The 21,041-nt window shown below is 36.6% G+C and overlaps 1 long non-coding RNA gene across 2 annotated transcripts in view; it reads right to left on the bottom strand.

Moving 5' to 3' along the window:
- Positions 1-14,371, bottom strand: part of LOC125802410 (uncharacterized) — a 39,259-nt gene extending 24,888 nt beyond the window's left edge. The window contains exons 1-2 of one of the 2 annotated variants that reach the window (XR_007439537.1): positions 14,287-14,371; positions 7,480-7,571 (exon numbers count right to left, since the gene is read on the bottom strand). This is a non-coding gene — a long non-coding RNA (uncharacterized LOC125802410). Of the gene's footprint in view, positions 1-7,479; positions 7,572-8,356; positions 8,585-14,286 lie in introns of those variants that run through there. The other variant, XR_007439536.1, reaches the window with a different exon arrangement.
- Between the last annotated feature and the right edge of the window lie 6,670 nt (positions 14,372-21,041).

The following is a 21,041-nucleotide window of genomic DNA, read 5'->3' as shown; positions in this document are numbered from 1 at the left end:
CTTATACAATGTGTTTTCATGTAACCAAGCCTAGAGTGAGCACTACCTCAGTAAGAGCGCTGGCAGAAAGCAAAATAAGTGCGGAGATGTGCATGAACACAGAAAAAAAGCACAAGTGCCTCTATAACTTTAGTGCTTTAATAAGCAAAACTTCAAGGCACTCCATTTACAATTGCACATCAGCCTGCCAGCTCAGAGTGAAACACTTACGCTCAAATGCAGAACATCCTCATTTCCCCAAATACATATTCATCCACAGATTGCATTTCTGTTCCCTTTGTCATCATAAAAGCACCAACAATCCACACCAGCTTTGGGACTTGAAACATTCGAGCTTAGCTCCAACTCGCTGTGCGTGATACCTCCCCTCTGCCTAATGATTTAATATACACACTCACACAACTAAAACTATACACATTCCCTGTGCAACTACACATTCACAGTGTCATCTTCAAGCCAACATCACAGTTCATCCACTGTTCCAATTGTTCTCAATTTGTGTCTTTCTGTCACAGCGCCACCTGGAGTGACCATTCTCTATGGCCATTTAACACTCAGATGTCTTGTCATGTCTTGTTTTATTCCTTACTTGGCTCACTTTAAATCACGGGTAAGCAGGTAACAAAAAAAAAAGAACCTGGTTCCAGGTGACAAGTATCAACAGTGTAGACAATTACTCCAAAAAACAGGGATAAACTATTTTTATTTATTTTATTTTTTTTTTTTATGTCAAAAGAAACAATAAATTGGCATGTCCAATATTTTAGCCTATATTTAGTTTAATTCGTTAGGGAATTAAATATGATTCTGTGGCATTTATCATAAAAGACATTTGAGATGCGCGAGATGTTCTCTATTTTTAAAGTCTGACTGTAGTTCACACCCACTTCAAGATTTCATTGTGAGTGGCCTTTGCAGTGCTCTATTGTGCATGCTCTTACAAATTGTTTAGATCTAAATGTCAATCTCTTATTTTTTGGTCTCTAGGCTTTTGAGTAATCTATTTTGAAATGATTGAGCTTGTCTCAAATCCACTGCTAAAGCCATGTTTGCGTGTGCGCTTTCGCACAATATGGGACTAATCTGCTCTCTGGGTTCAGCCTTACTGTTCAGTACAGTATGAAGCTGCAGCTGCAGCACTGTATGAAGCGAAGCTCTGCCTGAGGGTAAACACACTTCTGCACAATAGCAGCATACATGCAGGATGAAAGCTGCTAGAGAGGCTTCGCTATTGCTAGGCCTCGGCGCTGACCCCACCACCGAGCCTTGAAGGAAGGAGCTTGGAAAGCTTTGGCACGAATGAGGCCACCATATAATGAGAAATGAAGCGTGAGGGAGTCCCGGGATGAGAGAATGGAGGGATCGCGGGAATGAGAACATGGGAGCGCGTGACCCTGGTGCCCCCTTCTTCCGTCTGGGGCGCCCGAGGCTCAGCGGCTGCTGGATAGGGAACGGGGTGATTGGCATGTGCTGCTCTTTAAGTCATTCCCTGAGTGGAGTAAGAAAAGAGGTGTGAAGCGACGTGGCCATGTGCAGAGGGAGGAACCCAAATCCCAGATCAATCACACTGAGCTCCAGCACCTTCGCCTTTAATAGCAAGCTGGTTATTGCCTCCTGCAGCATGTTGCACATAGTTATTGATCATAGGCTCGGGTGACCTGTTAAGGCGAAACATTTGTTATGAGTTCCATGCTGCATTTGAAACTTCCATTATTGTTTGAGTTTTAATCAATAACTTAAGTAGCACCATAAATCTATCCATAAATCTTGCGAGTGAGCAATGTAATTAGTCATAGCAGACACAGATGAATTATGACGGCTCTGTCAGTGGTCTCACCAGTCCCAGCGCCAAATTATTTAATCTTTTCTTCATCTTGACCTATTACACTTAAGACTCTGCACTCCAAAAGCCTGCACTGCTGGGCCCCGAAAAACAACTTCAGCAAAATAATTAGTCAATTAAACTGTCAAGCCATCATAGAACCCTAGCATTTCCATCCTCAGATGGGCAAAATACTCCAGCCAATACTCCCCCTCTCTCCTTATTGTTCGTCTCAAATCAATAAATAGATGGCTGTGGCTTGATTCACTGGGAGGTGACAAATGGACTTTGCCCATTTTGTCTTTTCTGCGGTGTGCAATCGATAGCACTGTTCAGAGCATTAGCTACGTAAACCAAGGTAATGAACTCCTATGGCTGCTGCTGAAATGCTACTAAAATCACTTGGATTCGCAAAGCACCAATCAATCAGTCTGCACCCTCGCAGGCCTGCCTGTAGATTTTTTACACTTGAACTACTACAGTATATTTATACACAGCACCATTTTACTACTAGTGTCTTACTTTTACTGTGTTATAATTTAAAATACCAGATGACTAATGCTATTTATGAATATAAGTATTATCAGTATTATTATTCTTATAATTGATTGTGCACTGCAAAGAAGCAATGTTACAGCAAGAGAAACATTAAACATAGTTAAGGATACAAAGATAGATACTTCTGTGTATACTTATCCTTCATTTTAACAGTATTTGTACACATTTTGTACAGAACAGTGGCATGTGTATTCTTGTCAGAAACATTTGACTCAAAAAAACATTGACATATGTTTTGCTTATTATCTACCCGGAAAATTAAAGAAACCACCAAGCAACATCCTATTGACCACATAAGCTGCCTTTAAAAGTATAGATTGAAGTCCTGTATAGACACCTTCTCAGTGGCCTGTTGGTCACATATATCAAACAGTCTAATGAAGCTTTACAAATAATTAAGAAATATATACAGTTCTGGAAAAAATAGACCACTTAACAATGATTTTCAATGAAGTTTATTTGATTTCACCAAATTAAAATCCTCTGGAATATAATCAAGCTAAACTGTTTGAATGTTTGCAGGAGTGGCATAAAGCTATCCAAAAGCAGTGGTGGAAACCATGCCAAGATGCATGAAAATTGTGATTAAAAACAGGGTTATACAACAAAACATTTTACTCAAACATATACCTATAAATAGCAAAATCAGAAAAACTGATTCAGAAATTGAAGTGGTCTCATTTTTTTTTCCAGAGCTGTATTTACATTTTATAAAACTATGCTCTGCAGACTGTGTTTTCCACCATTTCTCACCATTTTTCCAAGTGCTTTTTTCCTGTTTGTTTTTTTTTTCCCTCCACCCTTATTTTGGATGTGTGCATAAAGTGCCATGAAGGATACATCGGCTGCGTACATCAAATTGCTTCAAACATCTGCATTTCTCGGCGGTATATAAAAAGTCCTTCATTTTGGAACAGTCTTTCTATGTTGCAGTAGCTGAGAAAGGCAGTCAACCCTGTCTACAGTCTAGGCTTTGAAACGCAGCTTTAGTAAAACCTTAGCAAACACTTGGAACAGCATAGCAACTGACAAACCCTATAAAATACACCTGGGATACCACAGCTACCACCTACAGTAATAGCACAGAAATTGCCATGCAGGTATTAGCCACTTGGAACGGCATAGCACTCCCCTGGGATAGCAAAGCTCCTGCTGAGCAATAGCATTAGAAACATAAACCATTAAAATGAATAGCTGCTGCTGAAATGCTAGTAAAATCACTTGGATTTATGAAGCACTTTTACCAATCCATCCGACTGCATCCTCACAGGTCTGCCTGCATGATTTCCACTCTTGATTTTCAACAGTGAATTTACACAGCATCTCCCAGCACCATTTCCCAACTTTAACTTCGCTGTAAGTGCTAGCAATTTATTTTCCAATTAGGAGAGTCTTTTAAAGATACTTCTACCCTTAGTCTCATTGCACATTTGGTGCCGTATGTGGTGATGGAAACCCACCGTGTGATTATCTAAATCACAAAACCTTTCTGGGACTTCATCACTGTCTTCTTTATTGCTGAAGAGAAAATAACGCCAGGTTTTGATGGAGGAAAATGTGACTGAACCCCCTATTATTCGTATCTGAAATGAATCTCTGATTTCAGGTTGCTGCCAAGGACACCATCTTGTTTGCTGATAGTTTTTAGGTATGAAAATGGCAGATGATTGCTTCAGGAGCTGTGAGATATGAGAGAGTGGCAACAAGAGAGTAATTGTGTGTCATTTCTTGCAGCATATCTACTTAAAGAATCTGGCCAGAGCTGGATGCATGAAATCAGGTATTTAGAGTGTCAGTTTTATCAGCTCTGCGCAGAGCTCGACGATCTTAACATCAGAACAGCACATCTATTCCTGATGCAATGTTTAATGGAACTAGAGGCTTGATTTGATGATATTTGTTCATATGAGGGGGAAAATAGCTCTAGAAGTATTAACTGAAAATATCTTACATGGACTGGCAATCCAATATAAATGACAGACCAGTTATCTGATAGCTGACCCTTTGCCAATGTATTTTTAAAAAGTTGAAAACGCCTCACACAGACATTTTTCATCAAACTCCCCACACTGCATGTTCAGCCATAAATGAAACACTACACATATTGAGATTATGCATGCCCAACCGACAGCTCTGATCCTTAAAACCTTGCGGGAGTTTCTCGCAGACTGGATGTAAACAAACAAGGCGCATGACAGCAAAACCATCGCTATGCTACTTGTAAGGGTTTTTTTCTTAGATAAAGGCAAGGAAAGGAAAGTATTTGAAACCATGGCTGAAAAGACTAAGTTAAAAAGATTATATATATATTACAGTGCAAGCTTGAGGTAAATATATATATACCAGATGAAAATGTAACAATTTAAATCCACCCGATTAAGGTTGTATGATTTCGGATTAAATCAAATATTTAGGGCATGAAAGAAATCAGACAAACATTGAATAAACAAAATGTGACTGCACTGTAGCCTGGTGCTGGTGTTCAAACCTTCATAACTGAAGACTAAACACATCCGATCTAAAACAAAACTTACCATAGTCAGCAAATTTGGATCAATCTGATAGCAAAAAACAGCCATTAATTAATCTCAGAAAACTGTTAGCATCAAAGGTAACACCCACTAACCCTTATTGCTGAGTTTTTCTAGTAGCTATCATTGCGCATTGTGAGGTCAATATCTAAAAAATTGAGTGAACTATAGTCATAGTCATAGCAAACCACAGAACCTACTATTCTATCCAGCACAGTGTCATCCATCTGTTATATACAATTACTAATTAGTTCAGCTTGGAATACAGTTAGCATCGCCAGTTATCTGGCATTTTGGCTTCGAAATTAAAAGCGCCAAGGAAGTTAATATAAACAAAAAGATGTATACTCAATGTAATGACTGTATTAACTAAAATAATTAAGAATGTGCATTATTTGGATGATTTAATTTTATTTCGACTTTACTAAGTAAACTTGCATATGGTAAAATATATATATATAAATATACATAATAATAATTTTAATCAGGGCTGGTATACATTATTATTACAGAGCAACATATACTATTATTATAGAGCAACATATTTTAGTTATTTGAAAAAAAAAAAAAAGATTCATGTGCGACTGCCTTCTATATATTTTTTAAGACTATGCCAGTTATTCATTCAGTTTAAAATCCTTTAAGGAATGCAATTAAATGAAATTTAGATTGAATAATCAAAGAGCTTGTAATGAATTGACTGTGCACAACACCTAGTGAAACCTAAAGCAAAACCTCAGCAACCACCTACCAGCATCTCAACAACCACCTGGAAAATCACAGCACGTCCTAGCAACCATCCATAGCAACATCATAGCAAACAATTGGAACTGAAAATAGCAAATACCTAGCACTCAATGAAGTTGCACCCTGCAGTTGCAACACAGCCTGTGCATCTCCTTCAAAGACCAGAATGGAGCGGAGGACTAGGCAATAGCATGGATACGGCTTTGCAATACCTTTGGAACCACTTGTAACATCATAGCACCCCATGGAAACCACAACAACCACTTGGAAGAACATAATAAACATCTTAGCAACCTCTTGCTTTATCTGTTCAATTATTCTACATTTTCTTCAAATAAAGAGTCATTGTGTGATGCTTAATCCACACCAAAAAAAGTATTCTTTCCCAGGTGTAACACTTCCGATATTTATCCGTGCTAGTTAGTTAGCACTATAACAGACTTGTCACGAAGGTCAAGCATGAAACATATCAGTAAATGATTGCATTTTGATTAGACAGTTACATAAATTCAATTAGGGAATAACACCAATCTGTCGCATCATCTGAAGACTAATAATCAACTAAGAGCTTGATAAAGAGCCGCACCATTCTCTACGGGAGTGCTGTGAACGAGCTTGGAGGGTTAGTTCTGCGTAATTGGAGATGTGCTATTTAAAACACGGGGAGAGGACAGGCACTCGTGGCCCTTATAAAGTGCAGCCATGTTGGGTTCACGTTTGAGTGATTAAAAGGCTGCGGGTTCACCTTCATGTAATTCCATGTTAAATTGGGTGATAATTCATTAGGTGCTCCGACTGCTCATCAGCATCAGCACTGCGGGTGTTCTGCAGTTAAATTTCCGAAGAGAAAATGACCCATCAAGAGAACCAAATGAGGGGTCGAGAGACAGTTTCATGGGTCAATGTGGAACAAGAGGCAAGATGACCATAAGAAAAAAAATGTAGCAAGCCATTTCTGTTAACATCTCTGATGATTTTAACACCATTTTATTGCTATTTATTTTACACTTTACTATATTATAATGCATTCATTTTACAGAATGAGTGGACCAATATAAAGTAGTCCAAAACTGCATGGAATTAAGAATGACAACCCCTTGGAACAGCAACTGCCTAGAACCCCCCCCAAAAAAATCCACCTGAGATACCAGAGCACCCACTTAGCAATAGAACTGAAACTGCATAGCAACCACTTAGCAAACTTACCAAATACTTAAATCACCATAGCATCTACCCATCAACCCACATAATCCACCTAGAATAGCAGAAATCAAAAACTTGGAATGCACCAAATAATCCACCACCAAAATTATTTGAAAAAAAAAGCACTTATGATCGACTGAGTAAATGAAAAGACCAAAGAATAGACACGTTTATTCTTTGACAATCAAGCCATTATACATCCAAAGCTATTTACTTCATGCAATGGTTAACAAAGTGGCAAAAGTATTGAAAAGCTGGGAAAAAAACACATGCATGGTATTAATTTTTTTTTTTATTTTGTTTGGAAACGTTTATTTCTACTAAGAACAGCATAGACACCAATTAGAGTCCTATACAGCAGCAACACTATCAACTCCTTGAAATAGCATAGCAACTGCAGTATTCCATAGCAACCACTTGAAACAGTATAGCAACAACATAACCACTTGCTTCAACAGCACAATCAATCTGCATTGTTTCCAAAGCAACAGCAAACACACAAACATGCATCTGCATTAAACACAACATTTACATGCCAAAAATCTTGGGAAAGCATTTAGTATAATGTCCCATGACTTCCGCCATATCACTATAAAAGACAAGCAATGCTGCACTAACCTGCAGGACACACGTTGCTGCCAGTCATGATCACTGCACTGTCCACTGTAGATGGTATATCTTCTTTGATATCCTCCTGGTATGACACGATCCTGTGGATTGAGAAATGTTAAATGCCACAGGATTTCAACAACACAGCTTAACATCTTTAACATACTGAACAAACAATATTCAGAAATCTACTATTAATTCTTTACTGCATTAGAGAATTGTGAAAAAATTTAGTCCAACAACTGATGCTGAAACATCACACAGCTAAAAGAATTTAGCATGAAGCATAAAAAAAACATTCCACCATTCAACATATAATACAGATAGGCCTGTTTGTATTACTATTTTCATTTGGGCGAGAAGCTGTTCTAGAAATAACTTGTATAATGATAAAAGAATAATTAGAAAGTTACACGATTTTAGGTACTGGTTAATTCATCAGTTGCTAATAATTTGTCTGGTGATTTAGTTTTGTCTTTTAACAAAGTAAACATAACGTCTCATTCATGTTAATTGGCTCTTCTTGCAAAGAAAACACGATTGGCAATATTAGAGATAAGCAAGGATGACTGATGTCCAATGCAGGATGTTTCAGCTGTGTCAAAGTCAGTGACCATTCTTTATTAATTAAATTTTCAGTCAAACTGGCTACAAAACACCAAATATGTATTTTATAAATTCCAGGACCAATGTCTGATTGGTTTTAATAATTGAAACAAAGCTTTTCAAAAGGAATTAATTGCATTATTTAGCTATTAGTTTATCATAAAATGGTATAAAATGCTCTTATGACAATATTATTTATTGCAATTATTTCTGGTACATTGTATAGTCCTGAAAAATGTGATTAGTCTGTGCTTTGCTTTTTTTTTTCCCCATTATTTACATTTATTTATCAGTTTCCATTCTTCTCAGGAGAGTCTCTTCAGTTTTGTTGAAGATATTTTTTCCCACACCTCCAAAGCACAGCATTTCCCGCTTTCCTTCTCACCCCTGCCTGCTCCTAAGTACAATTCATACACAGCTGTGTTACTAAAAGACCATTTCAATATTTGTACAGAGTAAAGGAGAGTCAGTGTAACGACTATTCTAGGCTAAATAAATAAATAAAAACCCTTCAGTACTTCAGTAACCATTTATTTTGAAGGGAAAAGCACTTCTGCTTTTATACAGTAAGCTTAGATTTTTAATGTGTTAATTTCACAGCTGTTGGTTGAATATTTGCACAAAACACAAAAATTTAATTCATTTTATTATCTGAACCAAAACCAAAACTCATTTTCAAATCAAATTAAATTCATTTGCGTAGCACCTTTTTACAACTGATGTTACAAAGCAGCTTTACAGTAATGTGATCGCAGAACAGAGAATCAGGCAAAAAAATTAACATACAATACAACAGAGGAAAGAAAAAAACTCCCTCAGAGCTGGAGGAGGAACAAACCTTGGGAGGACCAAGACTCAGATATAAGGTGTACCATCCTACCACTGATCAGACAGCTTTAAAAATCAATGTAAAAAGTCATTGTACATGCACACAGGTCTAATATAAAATATACTGAAATATTATATTAACCTTAACATAATCTAAATGTACCCCAACACTATTACAACAAGAAATTCTGACCATTTCTGCAGAACTTTCTATCCATTAGTTCCCACAGAGGATATCCATAACAGAAAAGTGGGATAAATGTAGCTGTGGTATTGTAGCTATTTCTCGCAGTGCATTTCTAGCATTTTTGTTTGTTTCACTATTACCAGTACTTGGTGTATATTTTAGCACATTGTATGTAAAAAAAATTATTTGAAGACAAATAAAAAAAAAAAGTAGTAAACATACACATCAGTACTTCGTAGAGTGGACATTTTCACAGTAACAGTAATTTAAACAGGTGACAGGTGATACAGAACCTATTTTATCTGCTGTATAATAATTTATTTACATTCTGAAAACACTAAGGCCTTTGGAGACTCTCTTACAGGACATTTGGGTGATTCTCACGAAATCAGACTAATGAGGTGGCATTAAGGAGTGTGATGAACAGGTAAATGCTATCAATTTGGGAAACACTGGTTTATAAACATCTCATCAAAGGCTATATTGGAAGTGATTAAAAGTAGACATTGTGATATTTTAAATTATGTATTTTTTATAATTTAGTGTGAAATTCTCAGTACCGCAACGCGTCCATTGCTGAATCTCGGCTCTTCAATTACACAATTTTAATATTTAAAATAAATAAATAATAAAAAACTTAAATGTATCTCATAAAGTAAATTGTTACAGTCAATAAAAATGTATTACTTGGAATTCATTGGTAAAAGAAAAGAAAATATTTAGAAAAATAACTTTGGTCAGAACCAATGTTCTCAGCCTCCGCAACAATTTTCAAGCACCATTTAAGACCACAAGGAACAGAAAAAAAACAGCCATTTTGAGAGGGGGGACACCGTTTAGTATGACACCCAAGATGGCTACCAGGTAAGCACCTAATTTTATACCTCTCCAGATAAATGTTAAAAACTTGGTTGTCAGCGAGCATACACAACTTTTTGTTTCTCATTACCGAAACAGCTAGTTTTTAATGTTTAAAAAAATGAAAATGTTATTGTGTTTTGGGAATTTTTAAGGTTTTTAAAGTCTAAATACAAAAAGCTAGCAAAAGTTTAGCCAGGCATCATGGTGGCCCCACAGAGATCAAAGAAGGTTAAGGTCCCTCATACTCCGCAACAGCCTTCTCATACACCGCAACAATTTAAGGCCTGTTGCGGTAGAGAGATTCACTGTTGCGGTAAAGAGAAATTAATGTTTTAAGTGACATGAACTTATATATATATATATATATATATATATATATATATATATATATATATATATATATATTTATTGTTTCATAAAAAAGCCTTTATTTACTTATAATAAACAATATATAAAACAATACATGATGCAATTTCAGATAAAAAACAGATTTATGTAGCAGGGCAGTGACACCCATATAACTTCCGCATAAGATATAAAAATAATATATAAAAATAATATATATATATATATATATATATATATATATATATATACAGGTGCTGGTCAACGAATTAGAATAATTTGAAATAGTGCAATCATGAAATTCTTTGAATGCATTTTTTGTGCAGAAAGCAAATCAGGTGTTCACCGCACCTGTCCTACTCGTTAGACTAATCACAGAACTCGTTACCTGGAAAAAAAATTGCTCAGCTGAGCTTTCCAAAAGGCCCATTTAGGCCATTTAACTGTGACACTGTTGTTTTATTGAATTAGAATAATGGAGAAACCGTTTCATTGAATTAGAATAAATGCTCGAATTTTTGTTTTCTGTGAAGAGTGTTCACTGTGCAGTATAAAGTCAGGGTTGAGTAGAATTTCTAAGTTGTAAAATCAATCATGGGTAAGCAGCGCGACCTCTCAACCGGAATAGTGGCTCAAATTCAAGCCCTTCGCCAACAAGGCTTGACCCAAACTAAAATTGCTGAGCAGCTCGGCATCAGCCAGTCTTCCGTCTGCAAAGCTCTCAAGAAAAACTGCAGCAAGCGCACCAACTGTTCTGGCGTCCGAAAAACTTCTGCTCGCGACAACAAGCAGCTGAGAAAGATCGCAGTCAGCAACCGGTTCAAGTCCACTTCCGAGCTCACCGACTTGTGGAACAAGCAGACCGGCGCTGACGTCTCCAGATCAACCACTTACCGTCGTCTGCGCGAACTCGGCTTCAAATCTCGCGTTCCAGCAGTAAAACCGATGCTGAACAAGAAACAAATGGAGAAACGGCTGAAGTGGGCCAAAGAACACGGCGAGTGGACTGCTGAAGACTGGCAGAAAGTGGTCTTCAGTGACGAATCACGCTTCTGCATCTCCTTCGGTGACCAAGGTCCTCGTGTCTGGCGTCGTGGTGGCGAAACCTACAACCACGAGTGCGTGAAAAGATCCGTCAAGTTTCCCCGGAGCGTTATGGTCTGGGGATGCATGTCCGCTCGAGGTGTAGGGAAATTCTGCTTCCTCAAGAAGACTGTCAATGCTGCCGTATATCAAGATGTTCTGGAAACGTTCCTGATTCCGACTGTTGAGGAACAGTTCGGCGAAGAAGACTTCATATTTCAACAGGATCTTGCACCGGCTCATGCGGCAAAGTCGACCAAAGATTGGTTCACTAAAAAACAGCTTGAAGTTTTGGCATGGCCGGCCAACTCGCCTGACCTCAATGTCATTGAAAACCTTTGGGCCATCGTCAAGCGGAAAATTCGCGACAGAAAGCCTACTACGCTGGACCAACTGAAGCAGAACATCGCCACTGCCTGGGAAGCTGTGAGTGCGGAAACTTGCGACAAGCTGGTCAAATCGATGCCGCGGAGACTTCAGGCAGTCATACAAGCCAAGGGGGCAGCCACAAAATACTGAGAAAGTGATGATTGTAATTATAATAAAAATTATTCTAATTCAATGAAACGGTTTCTCCATTATTCTAATTCAATAAAACAACAGTGTCACAGTTAAATGGCCTAAATGGGCCTTTTGGAAAGCTCAGCTGAGCAAATTTTTTTCCAGGTAACGAGTTCTGTGATTAGTCTAACGAGTAGGACAGGTGCGGTGAACACCTGATTTGCTTTCTGCACAAAAAATGCATTCAAAGAATTTCATGATTGCACTATTTCAAATTATTCTAATTCGTTGACCAGCACCTGTATATATATAATTTTCATATATATAATATATACATTTCATGAAACAACTTTTATTGTTATAAACTGTTAATAAAGGTTGTTTCATGAAATTTATTTTTATAAACTTTTATTGTTATAAACTGTTTATATATATATATATATATATATACACATTTTATGAAACAACCTTTATTAACAGTTTATAACAATAAAAGTTGTTTCATGAAATGTATATATTATATATATGAAATTTATATATATACACACATATATACATTTCATTAAACAACTTTCTTTAATTTTATCTTTAATTTTAATTTAGTTGCACATTGATGTTTACATTTTTCATGAGATTAATGCTTAATACAGAGATGTTTAATGAGATGTTGAATTGCTTGTTTCATACTTAAATATTTAATTTCAATTTAGTTGTACATTGATGTTTATATCTGTCATGAAATTAATACTTAATAAAAAAGTTGTTTTATGAGATGTTGAATTACTTATTTTGTATTTAAACATTCCATTTCAATTTAGTTATACAGTGATGTTTAAAGTTTTAAGGAATTTATGTCTAATGAGGTATGTTGAAATTTGTTTTATTAAAATACACAGTTCAAAATAGGATATTTTCACAGCTTGAGTCTTACTGAGAATAATTTTCAACAGCAAATACCACATTTTGTTCAATATTACTACTCCATACAAAACTCAAGAAGTACATCATTAGAATTTGTTATTTATTCACAGCATTCACACTCTGTGTTTGTTGTGTAAAGTGTTATTGTTAATTAAGTAGGAATCCTTGTAATGACTCTCTTTACCGAAACATTGACTCTCTTTACCGAAACACCATTCTCTTTACCGCAACACATATTTATTTACTAATTATTTTACTGTTATAAAACAAATTGTAGTTTATAATGGTATTTGGATAAATTGTATTTCTTCATAGGTCATCTGTACTAAATAAGAAATTATACATGTAATTTTTCAGTTAAATATCCTGAAAAGACAGGACATGAATCATGAAATCTGTTGCGGTAATGAGACAAATCATAAAATAAAAAAAAATGGGAAACTTATAAATATAATATTTTCTGGGTTATATACACATATGAGCACAACTGTTAATAATATCTATTTAAAAAGTAACAAATGTGTAACTTTTAAACCATATCTGTTCTGTGTTATCATGTTGCGGTACTGAGAATGTGTGTGCTCTGACTGACTAAAATGGTGCAAAATATACAGAAAAAAATTATAAAATTAAAAAAAAAAGTATTTCTAAAAAGTTCAGACCCTAGTCTTGCATAACAAAAAGAAATTTTATATTTAAATGCCTTTTGAAATTTTTCAAGTGTGAACCCTTTTAAATCTGTTTTTCGTGAGAATCACCCATTTAGAGAAGCTGTTTGTTCACTCTATACTCCATTTAATAATTTCAGATGAGTAAGATGATTCAACCATAAACACTGCATATTTGCCAATAGACATAACAACTAGACAACTGTGACAAAACGCAAGGTGTGAGAGACACAATGTTTGACTTGTATTTAGGAAAATATTGATTTTAAAATGTTCATGAAAAAGTCCGGGAAAGTGTAAGTTTTATTATTTGTATTCATTATATTTTGACAGTTGCAATTTTTTTAAATATGTATTAATATTAATAAAAAAATACGTTTTGATACAAAATCCTCAAGATATAGGCGTGTAATATCAGGCTAAAAAAACGACAAAAATAAGTGTTGAGGGATTAAACCATAAAATATGGTCAGCTAATTTGCTACATATTAACTTGTTGTCATTGTCATCCATTCTGCTGGATCCTAAAAGCTCTTTAAATGACCTCTCACGTTTATTTTGCCGTTAAAACTCAGTATAAAGCGAGGACATGAATCATAGGTTAGCTAGCTAGCTCGCTAACTACTAACCTAGCCTTAGCAAGCTAGGTTATCTAGGGTAACTAGCTGACTAGCTAACTAACTTTGACTAGTTTACGTACGTTTTACTCCCAATTTTAACGTCATATTCACATTACGTCTAAAAGTTAAACATCCTGCGAACGTCATGTCGTGTAATATTTCACTGCTTTAATGAGTTTTACAGTTTATCACTTACATTAAACTTCTCTGTTCAGCAGCAGAAACAGCAGCAGCAGCAGGTGTTCACTATGATTAAACTGTGCGCTGATTTTTCGGTTTTCTGGGCGTGTCCGAATCGTAACACATGCTGCCTACTTAGGCAGGATTCTGAGGCAGGAAGTCACCATTAGGAAAATGTTATTGGCTAAATAAACCTTTTAAGTTATACAGTGTAGCTAGCAAGGTATCTAGTCAGTATGTTATTAAATTTCATTAATATGTTATTAATAAAATAAAAGCTTAGATAAATATATAACAGTTAATTTAGGATATTTTAGGCTGAAAATAAGGTGGTTGATAAAAGGAAACCCTCTTCTAATTTCAGCAGGTGTTGCTGTTTGTGGGCGTCTAATTAAACAAAAATGTAGCTAATTATTAAAAAAAAAAACAAATTAATAAAAAACATGAGTCTTGAATATTAATGTACACAAATATCTCCCCTGAAAACGGTTTATTGTGTTGTAAAAAGTGCTTCTGTTTATTTACAGTAAGCTTAGATTTCTAATGTTTTGATACCAAGTAGCTTAATATTTTCACCCTTTACACTAAAACATGATTTATTTATTTATTTATTTTTAATGAATTTCTCTACCTGAACAGCACTTTTTTTTGGTCAGATTTTTTGGGAATATTGAGTAAATAATGCCACAATTATATAAAACACAACTGTTACAGTTCTAAAGGATTTCAATAGTTTAATAACAGTTTTCTAATGAGTCAGACTTTTACATACTTATAATGTATCTGCAATTCTAGAATTATTTTCCAGGTTTTTAAAAATGTAATTGTCTTTTATGTTTTGCTTTCTTATGCAAGAGGATTATTGATTCACAGATCTTATTGGAATTATCTCCATTATCTCTTTTATGCAGTACAGTAAGTAGAGCAAGTGTATATTAATTTATTTGCCATAATAATACAGTTATGCAATGAGACGCATTAAAATTATTGTGTCATATATGTATATACACTGCTGGTAATGTGGTCACGGGAGCAGGTTAGGATTGTGTGTCTTCTGTCCAACGACACACAGCTTTGTGTGCTAATAGGACTTTTTAGCACACAGCCCAGTTCAGCAGCTTGGTGGCATCTTGTTAATATCTGCTGGCACTGCTAAGCTGGCATATTTGCCTGGCTTGTTTCGTTATTAAAAAGCATGGCTTTAAATATGTATGTGGAGGTACACACACACACAGACACACACACACACACACACACACACACACACTTTAGTGTTTCTGGTTGCCACTACATTAAAGTTAATTCTCACGTAAGCAAAAACTCTGGGTGTCAGTCTCTCATCCAAATTACACCCTGTTACTAAAAATATTTATGTTGTTTTGAATGTATGTGTGTGTGTGTGTGTGTGTGTGTGTGTGTGTGTGTGTGTGTGTGTGTGTGTGTGTGTTTGCTTGTTCCCCTTACACACAGACTGGGAATTGAGTGCATGTACAAAATAATCTGATAAGTGAAAACAGCAAATTTGGGCAATAATTCATCCAATGTGTTTACATGCACTTAAGTAATCAGATAATGGGAAAACTCTGGGTCTACCCGAGCTGGTCAATAATTGGATTTCTTTCTAAATGCATGATGTATGCTTCTCTACACTGGCTTTGCAAGCTGCCAATAAGCCTATTGAAGATTATAAAATGTGGGTTACTGTACGTGACTACTTAAAAAAAATATGTTGACTGCTCAAATTAGTTAACGATCACATTATTGTTGTGCATGTGAATATGCGTATTTATTCACAATCTTCTACTACTACACTGAAATCAGCTAAACACTGAAAGTTCAGCAGATATACTGTAGACAGATATGGTGGTATGCCTAAAAAATGAGGTATTGCACTGTTAAATTCTATGGTAAAATATCTCAAAAATTGTTAATTATTTGGATAATAGTTGAATATTATTTAAGAAACAATATTATCTTACATAAGCCTATGTTAAGTGACCTGTACTATTTAATTAAGCATGCTGAGAACCAGTACTATGTCACTAACCTATTGCAATCTTGCTGTAAGTGTGGGAGTGTGGGAGTGTGTACTATGTCACAGATCCATTGAGAACCTGTACTATGTCACAGAACCATATATTGTAACATGATTCTAAAGCAAAGCTCATTTATTTTAATTAAATATTTATTTATTAATACTTTTGTCAAGTTATTTTGTTGACCATTGTTTTTGTTTGTTTGTTGGTTTATTTTTTATTAACCAGAGGGGAACAAACAAGGAAGGGAACAGGTTGAGAAACTATACTGTGAATTAATACTTCCCCTCATTTCACCAAAAATTCTGGACAGAGTTAGTACCAGACAGGTGAACTTTAAAGACATCTGTGTCTATAAATTTGCCCTAATATGACCAAATTATTACCAAGCACTTTGGACATTAAATATCTTACTTACTTGATTAATATCTACAATACAAATGAGTAAAAATAAACTAATGATGGGATTTTGTAGTGAGAATTAGTCTGTCTGACTAAACCTTTTTATACAGCCACAGTGTTCTCAGTGTTTATTTATGTATAAAATGTTGTACTCAATTTGACGCTCAACAAAGAAGACACTTTTACAGATTAGACATGCTGTGGATTTTTATTTTACAATCTCTCTCTGATGTGAACCTGGAACATTTGTGTCAATTTAGGTTAGTGTGACATGCAGTGTTTTACTGATACACTGTATTATTTTGATCTACTGTTGTGAAATAAAAAAAAAAAAAAAAAAAAAAAAAAAAAAAGACTGAGCTCCTCGGATTAACTCTGCACTAAACCAGTCATTATTTGCATGAGTGGAACCAAACATTTGGCATGAAAAATATCAGAAATATAAAACTCGTCGCATTATCAGCGGGTCTCATTTGTGTGAGCTCGCTGCATGCAATATTCAGAGACATTGCACAGGGAATATTGTTTTGTGTTTGAGCTGGTGAAGCCCTGGGTTACATTGGTTCACACTCACAGTACTCTGTTATTATGAGCATGCAAAGTGTAATATAGTGTATGCATGCTATGTCTCTCCAGATGCAGTACAGACTCTGCAGAGACAGCTTTTTCCTGAAGATTAGATGCATGTCACTCAGCAGAGAATGAATTATATAAAGCTATAACGGTGCCTCTGTGCAAAGTTGATGCAATGTAAATGAATGAATGTCCATAAATACACAAATGTAAAATAATCAAATTAAATAAATATGATACTCTGCAGAGGCTTTTGATCACTCCCAATACAGTCGTCCTTTCCCTGCACACGCCACAAAATATAGAACTGAGAAATATGAAAGACATAGAGAGAAGAGACTATAGTACATTAAAATAGCTAATGTTAAGTTGGGTGTTTTATGCTTGTAAAGAAAATTTGCAATGTTCGTAAACTATAATACGTTAAGTCACATGGAGGTCACGAAACCCTATAAAATATATCACATATGGCACGACATCTACACAGAGAAAGGTACTCAGTCGTTTGATCATCAAACAATTCCTAAGACAAAGTTAGACAATTCCTAAGACAAAGCTAACACTACTATCCTAGCCCTGTACAGCTTGTACTCCTAGCCTAGAAAACAAAGCAGACTGATATTATGTGTGATAAACAATGCTAAATGCTTTATTACCTTACATTTATGCCGCCATTCTATAAACCGAAACGCTGTATGTAATGACTGTTAAAAAATACCCTACAGGAAACACTATATAGTAATTTCAAGAGACTGATTGAAATCAGTTGGACAGGTGACAGTTGTGCACTCAACTAATCAGCATGCAGGAGCTGGATGTCAGGTTTGGTTAGACGTTCTCTGGGTGTATTAGTGAAGTGTGAAAAGGGGAGAGCAGTGGGGATAAGACCTTAGCTTCTTTTCATTTAAACATCCTCATATTGGATTCTGCTGAAGGAAGCAGGTCAGACACACAGCACCTATACTGATTAAGCACAGTAACAAAATTGTCTTTACTGAGAAAGGTCACAGAACACCATGAACTGCAAATTTTAACTTTATCTTCAATATGGCTATGACTCATTCATAAGGCTAGATGTGTTTAGAGAGGCTGCTATTTGTGTTAGCACATATATATATATATATATATATATATATATATATATATATATATATATATATATATATATATATATAAACACAGCATAGACAAACATAAGGTATGTTTAGAAAGCTGGAATTTTGTTCACCGGTCATAAACCGTGCTTCAAGCATTTATTTAGTTTTAGTTTATTACACTAATTTACCATCCTTTTATTCTGCCTAAGAATGAAACACACTGGTTGTACCTTTTTTTAAGGGGTTCATGGAAAAAAAGAAACTCTGCTCTGAAGCTCTGCTTTCAATGGCTGGCTTATGACAAAATGAGCTGCATGTTATAGCATTATTTTAAATTATAAATGAGTGTTATGTGCTGTTAAAAGCTGATAAGATGAAGAGACTGTAGCCAAGTGAGACTTCACTGGGTTGGGCTTTTAGTTCTAATGTGTGTAAATTGGCTCCAAGGGAGTCAGCTGAGCTAGTCAACTTTTCTAGAGTTTCTAGAGAACAGATGGTAGGACGGTCGTAATAACTATTGATGATACAGTAAGCCTAGCATTGCCATTTTCCTCACACTGTATGTCACTTTCATGTATCTAACTCTCTTTTATTCTACTATACAAAGAGTAACACAGTTTCCCCTTCTAACGCACATTTAACACAATGGACAATGGATAAAAAACAGTATTTAAAGTAATTGTAGAGAACATGCGTTCAGATCATGCTCGTTATTTGTGTCTCTCAAAATTCATGCAGATTAATAGTATTTGGCAACACCTCTACAACAAGCCATTGAGGTTACAATATAATATCACAATTCATTCAGCATGTAGAACCACAAACTGCATCCCTACCCAAGGACACAGACTTTCCCTTGGAAAAGATTGGCCCTGCTAGTGATTGTATCAGACTGGGTTTGATTGACAGCACAGGCAGAAAGGTGCTCACGCGGCTGTGAAGTGTAATTACGTCGCAGGGTAACCCAGTGGGAAGCGATAGCTACGCTGTCTCGAGTCCCCAAAGGCCGAGAAGCCTTTGGAGTCAGTGACTAAATGAGGAGGGGCAAGGAGTGTGTCTGTCACTCAACCTGAGTTTCTCCATTACCGTCTCGTCCACAGCCGGCCAGAGGGAGTGGAGGGGAAGAGAGGAGGGGGCAGGATTTGCCAGGGAAAGCAGCTGAGGGGTGACTTTTTCTGCCTTCATTTGATGGTGGGATTTGGGAGGGGATTAGAGGGCTTGGCAATGAGGATGGGAAGCGATGCACTCTGGGCAGGCAAGACTCTGATGACCACAGCAATCCCCCAGCTGAAGGAGAGAGGGAGAGAAAGAAAGAGAAAGAGAGAGAGAGAGAGAGAGAGAGAGAGAGAGAGAGAGAGAGAGAAAGAGAGAGAGAAAGAGTAATGCAGAAGGCTAGAATGGACGGAAGTTTCTGTGGCTGCTGCTGCTGAGCTGGACTTTGTCAGGACAAAAGCCATGGAGAGGCTTAGGGTGGCTAACTGTGCATCATCCTTCATCCCTCCATCTCTCCATTCGTCCATCTCTGCATTCCTTCATTGCTGATGGCTGCAGTGGGCTGGGAGGGAACGGGGGATTAGGAGATGGATTTCACTCAACCGAGGCCTATTAGAATCATAATGCCCAAGGAAGGGTTTAAGTAAGACTAATCAGTGCAGAAAACACCTTATGAATATTCGTTATGAAACTTCCGCCACAGCTCAAAATGTGCCCTTCAGTATAAAGCTGACTTGCCCACTGTCAAGTATATACAGCTTGTTTTTGTTCATTTAATGGCCATCGTATCCAAACACCTTTGGAAACACATTTGGCATACATAATATACTGTAGACAAAAGTACAGGGACACTTGCTTATTTATTGTTTAAATGAATATCAGATATCAAGGATTCAGGGATAAGAGCATTAGTGAGGTCAGGAATTTGGACTTATTAGCAACTCCCCAACACATAGCAATAGGATGGAGCATAATCATTCCAGAGAACGTAGTTTCACTGCTCCCCAGCTCAATGCTAGGGGGCTTTATACACCTCTAGTCCACACCTGGTGTTAGGCATGATGCCAGTATGCTCATGTTTATCTGAACTTAGATGCACAGCTGGGTTTTTTTCACACTGTCTCTGTTCTGTATGTCTGCTTTATTTAAGCCCATATGTTGCCACTTGGTTACTAGTTTGTAAGCAAGATCTGTATCCCACAGTTCTCTCAGGCTCTTAAAAGAGTAACCTCTTCTTCTGCCTTCTGCATTAACAGATCTTCACCACTCTCCAAGGGCTTCCATCTGGGATTAGGCCTGAAGATAGAAACTTGCTGAGACATCCCGGCATGCTCCCAGTTTCCCACAGTAAAAAGCTCAGCTAGGAACCGGAGCTTTAGGAAGTAAATATCTTCCTCCTCCTCCTCTTCCTCCTCCTCCTCCTCCTTCTCCTCACAGTGGAGGTTCGTATCAGGTTAGCATTTGCCTGAGGAGACGCACCAAACTGCCTGGCACTGGATCCTAGAGAGCTGCCCGCTGGGGTTCCACCCTTTTTCTCCTGCCTCACTTTGAAGAGGAGGTTAATTTTATCTCTGTTTCCTTTCTCATCTAGGATCTTTTTCTCTGTAGACCGATGGGAGGGTGTGCCAGAAATCTAACATTCACTGAGCTAAGCCAAAGCATCTCTTGTT

Source organism: Astyanax mexicanus, chromosome 6 (genome assembly GCF_023375975.1).
Source record: "Astyanax mexicanus isolate ESR-SI-001 chromosome 6, AstMex3_surface, whole genome shotgun sequence".
Lineage (NCBI taxonomy): Eukaryota > Metazoa > Chordata > Actinopteri > Characiformes > Acestrorhamphidae > Astyanax > Astyanax mexicanus.
Note: the sequence above shows the minus strand (reverse complement) of the source record. Positions and strands in the feature narration are given on the sequence as shown.